This window comes from Episyrphus balteatus, chromosome 4, assembly GCF_945859705.1.
Source record: "Episyrphus balteatus chromosome 4, idEpiBalt1.1, whole genome shotgun sequence".
Lineage (NCBI taxonomy): Eukaryota > Metazoa > Arthropoda > Insecta > Diptera > Syrphidae > Episyrphus > Episyrphus balteatus.
In genome coordinates this window covers 63,363,840-63,380,062 of record NC_079137.1, presented here as the reverse complement: position 1 = coordinate 63,380,062, position 16,223 = coordinate 63,363,840, and the positions used below count along the sequence as shown (strand labels likewise).

The following is a 16,223-nucleotide window of genomic DNA, read 5'->3' as shown; positions in this document are numbered from 1 at the left end:
TTGCATAGATTGCAATTGGATTTATATGAAATATGGGTGGCATAACTTGCACAAGCGCATACACCATAGTGACCTCTTTTTAATTTATCATTTAGAAAAAATAAATACACTGGTGTGGGCGATTTCTATTTGACTTAGAATTCTTAAATGATTCAACGTCATACATATAAAATTCCTGTTAAGAAGCTTAAGTTGATTTGTTTCATTTCACCTTAAAAACCACAAAACACAAATATTTTTTCAAGAGTAAAAATCATATTTTTTTGGTTTGCCCTATAAGCAAATAGTAAAATCTATTCAAACATATTTCAATAATAACAACAAATATAAAATGGTGTGTGAGTTGATTTCTTTTTAAGTGCACGAATAGAACTTTTTAAACCTTTCTCAATTAATTTTGTCTGCTAAATTTCACTTAGCACCTTCATCTTCTACACAGAGAAAAATAGACCACATAAAATAGAACAAAAACAATAAGATTTCTCCATGGAAAAGATTTCTCCCAAGAAAAGGAATCCTTATTGAAACAATCGAATTTTCCTTATTGTTTTAAAATCTGTATTTGTAGGGTTTTACCAAGAAAAAAACAACACGATCATGCCGGGGATCGAACTCAAAACGTTAACTCTCTAGTCGCACATTTTATTTTTCAATTTTAAAGTCATTTTTATTATTCATCAACTTAATACTATCTTAAAGCTAGATAAAAAATTCATAAAAACTATCCTTCTTATCAATTACTTAAAACTAACTTACTAGCCCTATACGGGCATTCTAAGTTACAATTGATTTTTCTTAATACTAATGCCTTTCGGTCTTAAAACTATTTTAATACTAATATTTCAATGTTAATTTTTATTTTTCACCAAGAAATAATTTTTTTAAAAACTTGGCATCAGATCACTAGTCGCAGTGCGACTGTCGCACACTTTATATAGTGAACCAATTCACTATACAAATATTGGTCGCATTGTCTGATCTAGTGTCAAGTTAAAAAATAAATGAATTTTTTACTCACATATTAATAAGATTTTCTCTATAAAAATAATAAGAAATCTCTATGGAAAAACTTTCTTAATCGTTGATTTTAATTTTCCATATATATCCATTAGGGTGGACCAAAAAAATCATTTTTTCATTATTTTAATTTGCTCTACCGATAACTTGTTTTCTCGACACAAAATAATGCTACCCTAATTTTTTCAGAATTTTTCGATGATGTTTAGGGGTTGCGCGCACCCCTTTTATAAAAAAAATAAGCTCTTTTAGTTTTTATTTTTTTTATAGCTTAAATAATTTTTTAATCGAAAAGCTGTTTGAGTAAAAAGTATTAAGTTTCAATAGATCTACTTACATCAATTTTTCTTTTTTCAAAAAAAAATATTCTTGACTAATTACCAGGCGTTAGAAGTCGAAATTACTGATAAATGCTGGGAAAAAAGCCTTAAAACTATGTTTTACTGTTTTTTATAACGGTTAAAATTATTTTTATCGTATTCCTCATCAAATTTACTATAAAAACAGTGCTTTTATATTGCTCAATTCTTCTTAAATTGATAAAAAAAAAATAATTTTTAAAAAAGATCGTACCAAAACAAGTGAAGGAAAAATATGGGAGGGTACTATATCTTAGGCGCCGAGATTTGATAACGGTATTTTGTAGAGGAGTTGAAAACGATCATTTTTTACTATGGGAGGGGTGGTCTATCTGGCTCCATTTAGACGGGAATGGCAATTTTCTAAAAAATGACTTTAAATAATAAAAAAAATATTAAAAAACAATGGCAACACTTACAGTTATGAATGATACTTTTTTCAAAAGCTAGAACTGTACACTTTATTATAATTTTAAAGTGTAGTTATTTCAATCAATTGTTTTTGAAATAATCGATTTAAAAGTAACAAAATTGGGAAAAAAAGTTTAAAAAAACAAATTAAATACTATTTTTGTCAAGATTGTGGATTACAATACAAAAAATGGCTGATAAAATAAAGTGTCACAATTGATTCCTTATCAAATACTGAAGTCCACATGTTTGAATGCTTCCTAGTTTTTGAGAAAATTGAAAAATAAAAAAAAATCTTTTTTCTCAGACCAACTCGAGATCGTACTTCTGGTTCCACGAAATTTTAATTTGAAATCTGTCCATATTTTTTAATGATGTTGTTGTTGATGCAGCGTCTTATAATATTGAATATCGAATATGTTTTTTGATGGTGGAAAAAATATCGAAAACAGCCATAAAAACTATAATCTGAGAAAAAAGATTTTTTTTTATTTTTCAATTTTCTCAAAAACTAGGAAGCATTCAAACATGTGGACTTCAGTATTTGATAAGGAATCAATTGTGACACTTTATTTTATCAGCCATTTTTTGTATTGTAATCCACAATCTTGACAAAAATAGTATTTAATTTGTTTTTTTAAACTTTTTTTCCCAATTTTGTTACTTTTAAATCGATTATTTCAAAAACAATTGATTGAAATAACTACACTTTAAAATTATAATAAAGTGTACAGTTCTAGCTTTTGAAAAAAGTATCATTCATAACTGTAAGTGTTGCCATTGTTTTTTAATATTTTTTTTATTATTTAAAGTCATTTTTTAGAAAATTGCCATTCCCGTCTAAATGGAGCCAGATAGACCACCCCTCCCATAGTAAAAAATGATCGTTTTCAACTCCTCTACAAAATACCGTTATCAAATCTCGGCGCCTAAGATATAGTACCCTCCCATATTTTTCCTTCACTTGTTTTGGTACGATCTTTTTTAAAAATTATTTTTTTTTTATCAATTTAAGAAGAATTGAGCAATATAAAAGCACTGTTTTTATAGTAAATTTGATGAGGAATACGATAAAAATAATTTTAACCGTTATAAAAAACAGTAAAACATAGTTTTAAGGCTTTTTTCCCAGCATTTATCAGTAATTTCGACTTCTAACGCCTGGTAGTTAGTCAAGAATATTTTTTTTTGAAAAAAGAAAAATTGATGTAAGTAGATCTATTGAAACTCAATACTTTTTACTCAAACAGCTTTTCGATTAAAAAATTATTTAAGCTATAAAAAAAATAAAAACTAAAAGAGCTTATTTTTTTTATAAAAGGGGTGCGCGCAACCCCTAAACATCATCGAAAAATTCTGAAAAAATTAGGGTAGCATTATTTTGTGTCGAGAAAACAAGTTATCGGTAGAGCAAATCAAAATAATGAAAAATAATTTTTTTGGTCCACTCTAATATCCATATAAAACAGCTCAATAAGGCAATCTGTTTTTTTCTTTTTTATGTGGTACCTATACTATTTTTCTCTGTATAAACAACAATCAATTTTAATTTCATAGTATTGAAACTGGTTATTCGAAGCAAAGCCATTTCTTGATGGCTATACCTTTTGGAGGGGAGCGTATCGGAATCCCACTTTTTAAAATCCCGTTATTCGAAAATCCCGAAAAAAAGTTTCAAAATCCCGTCTACTAAAATACCGATTTTTTAAATCCCGTCTTCTAAAATCCCGCATTTTAAAATCCCGTCAAATCCCGAAAATCCCGTTTTTTACAAAATACATGCTTAATGCATAAATTAAAAAAATCATAAGAAATAGACAAAAAATTAGTAAAACTAATTTTTTGCGTCGTAAAGCCCCCAGAATATGTACCTACAGCACATTATGAAAACGGTATTTCTTAAAAAAAAAAAAAAAACAAAAAATGATTAAAAGTTGAAATATAATTAAATGAAATTTCTTTTGATTACTTGTACTTGTACTTGTAATTAATTTAAGGTGTTGTAATCATTTTAAGTTATTATAAATCTATGAGATATAAATCACGATTTGATTGCTCTTCGGAAACTTAAAAGTAAATATTAGTTTGTTAATTGATTTCTTTTTAATATTACATTGTTTACTTTTTCATATATTTTTTTTATATGTCATATTTTTTTGTTAAAGCTTATAATTAGCTAGATGCGTTTTGAAAAATCTATCACTTTTAATTTGTTTTAATTTTTCACTATCCCGATTTTGCAATCAAAATAAAATAACTAAGTTTTGATTGCAAAATGGGGATAGTAAAAAACGGGATTTTAAAAATCGGGATTATGAGAAACGGGATTATAAAAAGCGGGATTATGAAAAACGGGATTTTAAAAGCGGGATTTAAAAAAACGAGAATATAAAAAGCGGGATATCGAACCCAACCCCTTTTGGAGGGCTCACTGTATTTCGCCCCTTTTTTTTGTATTCTAATTCGATTATCTAAGAATATTTTTTTGGTTACTTTTTTATTTAAAAAATTAAATAATTTCTCAACCTGATATTAAGTCCCTTTAATAGAAACTTGTACCTTTTATTGGTAATATGCATGAATTTTTAATAATTGTTCTAATCATTATTTTCGATCCATTTCGACAATTGTCATATAGGGTAAAGGCACTAGTATCCGGACAGTTAAGGTACTTTTGAACTTTGACGTCGAATAGTTTTATTGCTGTTCAAGCTAGAGCAAATATTTTGGTAGTTTCTCAAAGTTTGGCATTTTTGTAATAATGTTACATTCACATAATTTTTAAATAAAACATTTTAATATTTAAAAATAAAAACAATAAAAAAAGTTCGATTTGCACTAGTGTCCGGACGCAAAATTTAGTTTCCGGACAAATTTATTTCAGTATCCGGACACAATTATTTTGTATGAAATTATGGTTCTTTTTTTCTTTTTTATGAAATAAAACATCTTTTGTTTTTGAAAAATACAAAAAAATTTATTAAAAAACTTAATTGTTGAAAGAAACTGTTTGGTAGGTACTTTTAAAGGTTAAAATAGTTTTTAATAAAAGTTATCACTAAGCAATCAACAAAAAGGACACACTTACAGCTTATATTTGTTAAAAGAATTAATAATACATTTCAGTTTAAAAAAAATCCTATGAGAACTTTTTTTATTGGGTACCTACAAAACAAACGAAATTAGTTCTTATAATAAGGGTAACAATCCACTTTTCTTATAGTAAACTTTTCGCTAAAACAATTATAAATGAGGACTTAGGTACGTTTATGTTAAAACGAGGTTCTTGGGATGAAATTGAAACCTCGTTCGGAAACGAAGGAATTGTCAAAATTGGTAGGCTTGGAGATTGATTGAAGCACGGAACGAATATTTCCAGAATTCATAATTACTGAAGGTGACAACAAAATTTAGGGGTCCTCATTCCTCAATAATATCACATTGTTAGTACCATATCCATATTTTTCATTATTGCTTCATTTAAAAGTGGTGAAAAATTCAGTTAGGAAGTGCTTGGATTAAATCCAATCATGAATTGTTTTCTCTCAAACAGATTAGGGGGGTTTAAAGACACTAACATTGACAGCATGATGTGAGTTGTGTTCGGTGGCAATGCGTGCAAAAAAAACTAGATTTTTGGAACAAAATTCACTCAATTTTAGTGTGACTTATGTCCATCACAGGATGTTCCACTTTGTCATCAAGTGTTTGTGTCCGCAGTTTGCAACATAATCAAATAAAATGCACGACTGGGGCCGCACGTACTTGCTCTTGCAGTTCAAAGCACTTTTATGTTGGCTTACTTGTAGGTTATTAGAGCTGCCTCTATATACATTTTTAAGAAATTTGGTTGATGTAGGGGAAGGAGGCCAAATGTTAGTTAAATAAATTTTTTTTTTATTTGACTTGACTTTTTTGAGAAAAACTAAAAACGCAGTTTTACTGCAATTACTTTGAATATTACGTATGCAAAATTTTATCAAAATCCTTAGAGCCATTTTTGAGAAAATTGCAATAACTCCATAATAATGTACGGGAAGAGCCGACATCCGCGATTTAAAAAAATATAAAGACCATATTTCCACTATCCGTATTTTTTGAGAAAAACTAAAAACGCAGTTATGTTAGAACTATATACAGCATTACGTGTGCTAAATTTAATCGAAATCGTTAGAGCCGTTTTCGATAAAATTGCAATAACTCGAAAATTTTGTATGGAAGGTATACGTTCTAAGCGAGATATTAAAAAACAAAAAAAAACCAACCTTGGAAATTACGAAAAAAACATCCATACCAAATTTCAAGAAAATTCGTCCACTCGTTTAGGCTGTAGCTACTTGTACAGATGGACGCACGGACGCACCGACGCACCGACGCACAGACCGACGGACGTCATGACGAAACCCACTTTTTTGGGCTTCTCCATCATCGTAATGTTAGTTTTGATTAAAACCTCGAATTTTTTTTTTTACACGAAACCAATACTTGCCCTATTGAGCAAGTAAAAAGGTTTCACTACTCAGCCTTAGGAGGCTACACAGAGAAAATAACGAAGGGATAACTTAACTTCTGGTATATTATACTTTATTTCTGGTACATTTAACTAATTTCTAATATAATTAACTATATTATGATTTTTATACCAGAAGTAAAGTTTTCCCTGGCGTTATGTTTTCTCCGTGATATAATTTTGCTAGACTTTGGGTAGAGACAAAAACTGGTCTCTAGTCATAAATGGAAATATCTTCCTGGTCAATACTTTTCAAATAATTTTAGAGCTATTCAAACTATATAGTTTTTCAGTATCCGGACACACATATTTTAACTTAGGTAACCCTGTCCGAATACTGAAACATTGAGAGAGAAATGCAATTCTTTTGCATTAAAACCCAAAATATGTTCCAAACTACAATTTACTTTTTGATTATTTTATTAATAAATTATCAAAATGTATCATATTTACTCAAAACTAACAATTTCCTTTTATAATAAAATTAATAAACAGGTCTGAATTTTCTTAGTTTTTTCAAATGCTTCCACTATTTTTTTCTTACAAAAAACCATTTTCACAACTTTTTTTTTTAAATATATAAAATCATTTCAAAGGGAAAAAAGCGCGAAATGATTTAGAAAAAGCTCTACTTTACTATTAATTAAATAATTTCAACTTTTCAATTAAGGAAGAAATCATCATTATTGTCAGACGTCTATCAGCTGCTTTCTCTTTGAGGTTATTAAACTATAGAGGTTTTATTTCTATAGTTCTCATCGATCGATAGTGACAAGCATAAATGCTAAAAAAAAAAAAACATCCCCCATTGTGGGCGGGTCGAAAGACTGACTGCCAAAGCCCATTTTTTCCCACGAGTTTATAAGAGCTATATGATAATGGCGTGCGTGTCATTTTTCATGTGTTCCCAATTTTGCCAAAATTATGTTTTGTGACGTTTTGCCGTCGGTTTATGCTATGCTGAAGCTGATGCATGCCGTCGGTGATTTGCATTTTTACCATGTAATAAATGGTCTAGTCTAGATTTTCGATTTAACTAGGTACCTATATAAAATAAATTATGTTGCGTTGCAACACCACTGTTTTATTTGCTTCAAGCGAAAAATTACCAAATTCCCAAATTTTCAATCCTTACTATTTTAAAAATAATAGTAAAATAAAATCCTCTGTTCTCTTTTTTAGATAAAGAACAAGTGAAAAAATATTCTCTATAAGTTGTACCAGTAACATATCTGGCAAGTAAAAGAAGCAAAAATTTAAAAAAATCCTGATAACAAGAATGCGAGCTCTTATATGAAGATTCTATTAATACAATGCAACATTATAAAAATTACTTTGTTATGTTTTCTATCTTTTTTAAATGTTTTTTGAGCAAAAAGTTAATGTTTGGACTTTTGACGAATTTAATTTGAAAAAATAGCCTATTTTTCAATCCAAAAAGTTTCTGATTTTTGAAAAGCTTGGAATGCAGTTACTTAGATTTAAACCTTTTATTTAAGATTGTATGGAAAAACTTTACTTTTGATTTAGAAAATATTGAGAAAAATTGAAAAAAAAAACAATAAAACGATTTTTAAGATCGATTTTTCCGTAAATGACAGTAATATTGGCGAGAAATAATTTTCCGTACAAGCCAAATTATACTTTTTTTATACTAATGGCCTTTGGACCTTCTTAATTTTAATCTAGCATTAGAATAGCTCTAACGTGCAAAGTTTTTGAGATATTGAATTTTGAACGTTCAAAACACTATTTTTGTGATGTATTGGCATGGTAATATCTCAACGTGATGTGATAGAATTTTTCTGACTAAAGATTCGAGCTCAGCGCACAAAAAAACATTAAAAAAATATACTTTGATTTCTTTAAAAAAAACTTTTTGACTAGTGAATTCGAACAAGGCATTCGATTTTTTCTTCCCTGTCCGATTTCACTAGTTAAGCACATCACGTTTTTGAGGTATTACCATGCAAAACATCACAAAAATAGTGTTTTGGACGTCCAAAATTCAATATCTCAAAAACTTTTCTTGTTAGAGCTATTCTAATACTAGATTAAAATTGAGACAGTTAAAGGACAATAGAAAAGTATAATTTAGTTACTTTGGAAAATTATTTCTCGCCAATATTATTGTCATTTACGGAAAAATCGATCTTAAAAATGTTTTTTTTGTTTTTTTTTTCAATTTTTCTCAATATTTTCTAAACAAAAGTATAGTTTTTCCACACAATCTTAAATAATAGGTTTTAATCTAAATAATTTCATTCCAAACTTTTCAAAAATCAAAAATTTTTTCGGTAACTTTTTTGATTGAAAATTAGGCTATTTTTTCAAATTAAATTCGTCAAAAATCCAAAAACTCACTTTTTGATCAAAAAACATTTCTAATAGATAGAAATCATAACAAAGTAGTTTTTAACCAAGTTTTGTTAAAATCCAACCATTTTTGTAAAAGATAAAAATAAAAAATAAAAAAATCATATTTTTGCATTTTTTCCAATATTTTTGAGGTTATAGAAAAAAATTGTTTGAGTAAAAGTTGTAGACATTTAGACTACCTACAACTTTTGCATTTGACTTTTTTCGATAGGACGTCTAGTTTTGACAGAAATCGTAAAAAACCATAATTTTTGACACCCACCCCACTTTCCCCCAATTTTTTTGTGGGCAATTTATTTTTCCCCCTTCATATACCATTTATCCTAAATTTTCCCACCACCTATATTCTGCTAATAATTTTTTTATTTTCAAAAATTATTGGCACTGGTCTATACGAAGGAGATACAATTTATTTAATAGGTATTCAAAATTGGACAAATATTAAAAACAAATATTTAACGCACAAATTTTGCATTGATTATTTTTTCAATGCAGAAATTTTTATATGCAAAAAGAAAAATATTTTCAATGCATAATTTTTCAGTTGCAATGGAAAACAAATGCATCAAAAATGATTTTTTACAACCCTGAATAGGTATAACACCGTAAAAAGTTTCATTAGAAAAGTTTTTCATTTAGTCATGGAAAATAACATTAAAAAATTTAATCACATTTTGATTAGAAATAACTATCCTGTTCAAGTGATAAATATGTATGTTAGTATTCAAAAAGAAAATTTTAAAAAGCGAACTACATCGCATCGCCTAATAAATATGGTATAGAAGAAGCAACTCATTCCTATCTGATGAAACTGTTAATTGCGATAAAATCTATTCCTTTACTGAGTGAACCCTAAACAAAAAAAATACGAATACTATGTAAATATACTACCTGAAATAAAAACTTCTATGAGTAAAAAACAACCTAACAAAGTAGGTATCTCATTTTTTAGCCAATACAAAATCAAAGATTGAGAAAACTAAAAAAGCGGAGTATAGTTTATTCTATTGGGGTCTCGTATCAATCAGCCTTTCTAGCTGAACATACAAAACAAAAAACAACATTTTTTTAAATTTGATGAAAGTAAAATTTGAAAATTTTGAAAAAACAAAAATTTAAATTACAAATTCCTGTATAAATTCAATAAAAAAAACTACAGTATTACTTACAGTAATTTAATAGTTAGTTCTTAATAATAATTATGTAGTTATAAATAAATCAATTTATTTACTTGTTGGTACTTAGTAATTTGTTTGATAAAAAATTAAATTAAAATCAATCATTTCATAATTTATAGGTATGTAAATGTTGTAGTCTAGAAAATGTTTATGTTATAGAAAAATATAGTTATACCTACATACATACATTCTCATTCGTTTTTTATTAGGAAACAAACGAATATTCAGATTTTATATAGAATTCTACAAAAAATAAAAAAAAAAACTCTTTGCAAATAGGTTATTTTTTATTTAATATTACATGTGTATGTATGTATGATTTAATTTTTACCACAAAACAAAAAAAAAAAAAATAAAAACAATTTTATTAATTTCAAAGTACCTATTCGTACCTATGCATTAAAGCAAAGATTATAGAATATAGAATAATGTATTCTATAATCTTTGCTATAAGTTTTATTTTATATATCTATATATATGTAGATATCTACAGCTACATTAAATTAAACTTCAGTTACTTCAGGTAACGCAAAATAGTTAACATTTTATACGAAGTTTGCGGTGCAAAGTAAAATATTTTTAATTTATTTAAATATTATAAATGTGAAATAAGTATTTACCGGGAATTAAATGAAGTCGAAAACCCATAACTTTGACAAAAAAAAAATGCTCAAGTAGTTACAAAACCGCATACCTACGAGATATGTATACCTAATTATAGAAATTCTTTTGTGACTTTTTTTGCTTTTCATAAAAAGAAACCACATGAAAAAGTTAATTATTAATTACCTACAAAAAATTAATTATTTTAAATAGTTAATCTTGCTGAATATACAAATATACAAATCACCGACGGCATATCGGTCTAGCATAAACCGACGGGAAAGCGTCAAAACATATTTTCATTGCCAAAATTGGGATCGCATGAAAGATGACACACACATCATGGTTATCCTAGCTGTTATCAGCTTGAGGAGGTAAACTATGAGCTATGAAAAAACTTACGTCAATCTTTGGACCCACCCACTATGCGATGTTTTTTTTTTTTATTTTCCTTTACAAATTAAAAAAAGATACAATATTGTATTGAACAAATAATATTTATTGAAACTGAAAAAAATGGCATTGCAAAAATTTATTGCAATTGTTTGGATTAAACAAAAAAAATATTGATTGCAACAAAAAATATTTTGCATTAAAAATAATTTTTAACGACTTCCAAAAAGGAGGAGGTATTCAATTTTTCTTTTTTTTTTTACCTCATAACTTTGGACTGAGTCAACCAATTTTGATAATTCTATAGAAACTATGAAAAAAACCAAAAAAACCCAGTTTTAATCCATGGAAGTCGGTTTTGTTTTTTTTTTTTTGATAAAAATGATTATATTATATATACAACTTAAGAATATTTGTGTTTTAAAATAAAATTTTAAGTTCAAATAAAAATATTCTGCATAAAAAAAAAAATAAATAAAAAAAAACTTACAGGATTTTTTAGATATTTTTTTGAAAAAAAAAAAATGAAAAATTTAAATTTCACAGCAAAAAGCACTTTCTATAAGTTTAATAACTTTCAACAGAATGTTAAAAGTCTAAGTTTGAACAGGTTCGGGTAGTAAAAATAATTCGAGGGGGGTTTATATATATTTATTTTTAATAATTTAATATTTTGCATTAAAAAAATGTAATTGGAACTGAAAAATATTTGCTTTGAAAATAAAATTTGTATTGCAACTAAAAATATTTTGCATTAGAAAAAAAAAATGTTATTTCAAATTAAAAATATTTTCTGCATTGAAATAGAACTCAATGCAAAATGTATGCATCAAATATTTTTTTAATGCAAATATTTTTCAGCTGCAATAAAAATTTTTTAATGCAACTTTTTTTCTCGATTGCAATAAATATTTTTTTAGTAAAATTTTTTGTATTTGCAATTTTTAATAGATAACACAGCCACACAAAAAAAATATAAAAGTTTTGACCTGGGGTTGCGACTAGGTTTTTCATAAAGTTTTTCGGTCGCTTAAACCGAATCCGAAGTCCGTTTTGCCCCAATCACGTCAGGTTTTCGAGATAACCTCAAAAAATGTCACGAAAACAAAAATTTTTTTCTCTGATTTGGATGTGCGAATATGTTAATCATATAGTTTTTGTATCGCTGAATCCAGATTCGGAGTCAATTTCGCCCTATCACGTCAGGTTTTTGAAAAATCTTCAAAAAATGTTTAAACTAAAAAAAAAAAATTCTTACCTGACATTTGTTGAGGATATCTCAAAAACCTGACGCGATACGGTTAAATAGACTTCGGATTCGGTTTAAGCAACCCAAAAAATATATGAAAAACTTAGTCGCAACCCCAGATAAGAAATTTTGTTTTTTTGGTTTTGCCATTTTTTTGAGGATATCTCAGAAACCTGACTTGATAGGGCAAAATTGACTTCGAATCTGGATTCAGCGATTCAGAAACTATATGATTAACATATTCGCACATCCAGATCAGAGAAAAAATCTTTTTTATTTTTCGTGACATTTTTTGAGGTTATTTCGAAAACCTGACGTGATGGGGCAAAACGAACTTCGGATTCGGTTTCAACGACCCAAAAACTATATGAAAAATCTAGTCGCAACCCCGGGTCAGAACTTTGTGTGGCTGTGTAATTTTACAACCCTTGTATAAATTCAACACATTAAACAATAACAACACTCGCATTCATACTTTTAAAATAACAATATTTTTCTTTTAAATCAACAATCAGGTACGATCATCTCAAAAACTATGTTTAAATAAGTATACAAAACCGCTTTGAGTTTTTGGGGGGATTATTGACCCCATCATCAGAACCCCTCCCATATTCAACGCCTTTTGTTCTTGGTCATTTTACTTCACACATCTTTACCATTTTAATATGTTGTTGTTGTCCTTTTTGAAGAAATATTGCATAATCATCCTTTATCCGATATTATTAGGTAAGTGGAGACTTTTTTGGTACACTTTAATTGAAAAGTTTGATTAATGTGTGTGGTGAATATAATTTGTTGCTTAAAATTTCTATGAAAAATAATAGCTATATGAGAAATTATATATTTTTTTAAATTATTATTATCTTTAAGTATAAATAAATAAATAAATGTTATAATGGAAATTGGTGAATAATGTTAAACATTTTTGGATAACAATAGTATAAGTTTTATACAAGTTTGGTTTTTCACGATAAAAGTAAGCAATAGTTTGAAAATAAATATCAGACTACAAAAAAGTGCAAGTTTTTGAGGAAAGTTAACCAGTATTTGTATTTATTTGCATAATAATTTAAATAAAAAACAAATATTTGCATTAAAATAAAAAATATTTATTGCAACTTAAAATATTTTGCATAAAAAAAAAATATTGATACTGAAAAATATTTGCATTGAAAATAATATTTTATTGTAAATAAAAATTTTAAATTATCTGCATAAAAAAAAATAAATTCAATGAAAAATGTGTCCTTAAATACTTTTTTACTTGCGATATAGGTATATCAAGTTATGCATTCGTACAAAAAAAAGTTGAGATAACATTTTTCCATGACATTACGATGATAGAGAATGCCAAAAAAGTGGGTCCCGGAAGTCCGTCTGTCTGTCTGTCTATAAACGAAGCTACAGCCTAAACGGATAGACCGATTGGTGTCAAACTTGGTTTGTAGCGTTATTTGGTGACTCTCCAGAAGAGTTTTTGGAATTAATTTTTTTGGGCCAAAAATAACGGTACTTGTCATACACCGATTTTAGTATTTTATTTTGAAAAATCAAATTTTCGAAAACGGTACATTGTGTTTTTTTGAAATTTTAGTTTTTGATATTGATCAGTTATTTCTACAAAATAGCATACAAGTTTTTTTTTAACTTTTTTTCCAAAAAACTATTTATAAAAAATTAGTTTTTTTTTTAAAACGGCTCTAACGATTTTGACAATTTTTTTTTGAAAATTCAGCGGCATACGTGATCACAGAAAAGTGTCCTTATAAAGGTGAAAATACAATTTTTTGGAATTGTGAATACAGTATTCGAACTCCTCGGAAAATTCTTCATCAATTTCATAAATGATTCTCCATAAAATAGTGAGACCGAAAAAAAATTCTAGCGCCATGAAAAAGTATAAACCAAATTCGCAAAAAAGAGGTGTGCCTACAGAGGGTTAATATATCAAATAAAACTGCATACCCTCTGTCTAGAACAGTTCAAAACTAGATCTTCTCCACCTGCTTTTGAATTAGAACGTCTTAGAACCATATTTCTGACAATATTAAATGTACATGTACATGTTGTTGTAGCTTCTCAAAGCTGACAAGACTTGCTGTCAAATATTTATCGTCAATTGATTTTATTTTATTTCAAATGTGTGGCGTTTTCGATTGGTTTCACTCAAGAATTTATTCATTCTGAAACCCAATGGAACAAGTCAAATCGCTTCCACTCAATTCTGTTCTTTTTTTATTTGCCTGAAATTTCAAATGTAAAATATTTGTATTATTGGGCACGTTCAGGAAATATTAGGGACTAGATATTTAGGCAACGTCATTTTCTGAACGGAAATTTGAGTAAATTGACTAAATTATTTTGGATGTGATGCTATTGTCAAATTTCAAAATTTACTTAAGTATTTTACTGATCGCATGGGGAAGACACTAAATTTCACTTAACTTTAATGAATAAATAATATTAATTATAATTAATAATTCACTTTTTACTCGTTTTTCACAGAAATAAATTTAATTTTGCTAAATTATTTCTTTAATTCAAAACAATCTGCTGTCATGTTGACAAAAAAAACTTTCCTATATTTTTTAGGGAAAATTTTCTTGCCTAACTTTCCAGTTAGCTTTCCAATAAAATTACCTAAATTGGAAAGATTTTTTTTGACAGCTGACCAATCAGAGACCGAGAAATTACCTAAATATTTAGTGCCTAACGTTTCTGAACCTGCCCATTTTTTTTTTTCTTGCAAACGATAACTTTCGTCGTTGGCGTTAGAGTTGGAAAATTATGAATTATTATTAAATTAATGTATCAATTTTTGATTTGTAATTAATTTAAATTTTAGAAAACAATAAATTATTGTTGAATGAAAAACAAAAAAACATTGATTGAGTGTTTTTTTTTTTTTTTACATGTGAGTGAATTCTGATTTGAATTCTGTTTAAAAATCAAGAAGATAAATTTCTATCCTGAGAAGCGTTCTGCCTGTCATATTCATGCGAATAAAACGCTTTCAGAAGGCTTCTGAATGATTCCGGACGCTTCCGGAGAGCCAATCGAAAACGACATTATTGTGTCAATTAATTTTTGTTTAATATTTTAAAAAGTTTTATTAGACATACAATTTTTTTTACATTTAAATTTTTTGTTTGCTTTTAAATTTTTTTTAGGAACAAAATGTCAACATATCACAAAAAAAAAAAGGTTGGGAGACCCTGGCTTAAATTAATTATCAAAATAAAAATAATGTAGAATAGGTAGAGGTACATATAGCTAACTAGTTCAAAGTTTACGGCATCATTTATTAAATTTTGTGCATAAGTCGCCTTCTGTCGTTTTGGGTTATTGCCACATAACAGCAGATATTAAAAAAAAAAAAAAATTTAATTCAACTATAGGAATGTAATTTGTAGTTATGTAAAGCGATTGAAATCCTTTGATTTTAAACATCCACGAGTTAAAAAAAAATGAAAACAAATTATTATTTTTCCATATTGAAGAACCATCACCTTATGATTGGAGATCTCTTAGGTAAGTCGCTTGTTTTTATGTTATTTATTTTAATTATTGGTTATTGTCTTCGCTATAGTGATGAATTGACTGTTAATTATATTGTTAGTTAAGTTACAATTCACTGAAAATAATTCGTTCAGGAAAATGAATTCAATATTGATTTAGCCATAAAAATTGCTTGTAATTAAAGCAGATTTTAATAAAAAATACCCACAAATAGTAAATTAAACAAATGCATGTGAAAATTTATTGCAAATTAAAGATTAGCATTGAAAACAATTTTACTGCAAAATACAAATATTTTGCGTAAGTATAGGCGTAAAAAAATGTTATTGCGGTAAATTCAAATTGTAAATTCAAATTGTGAAAATAATCGATGCAAAATGTGTGCATTAATTATTTTTTTAATATTCGTCGAATTTCTTACAATTTTTGACTATTTGACCATACATTAGCGATTAGATTTATACCTATTTAAACTAAATATTAAAGCTAATCAAACGCCTAAATAGACAAAATTGTGGGAACGAAATTCTACGAATATTAAAAAAAAATAATTAATGCACACATTTTGCATTGAATTTATTTTTTTTTTATTTGCAAAAACATTT

The 16,223-nt window shown here is 27.3% G+C and overlaps 1 protein-coding gene across 1 annotated transcript in view; it reads right to left on the bottom strand.

Annotated features, from left to right (window-relative positions):
- Positions 1-11,429, bottom strand: part of LOC129919309 (uncharacterized) — a 39,000-nt gene extending 27,571 nt beyond the window's left edge. Inside the window, exon 1 of the mRNA XM_056000165.1 lies at positions 11,341-11,429. The gene's annotated coding sequence lies outside the window, so the exon portion shown is untranslated. The remainder of the gene's footprint in view (positions 1-11,340) is intronic.
- Positions 11,430-16,223: the final 4,794 nt, after the last annotated feature.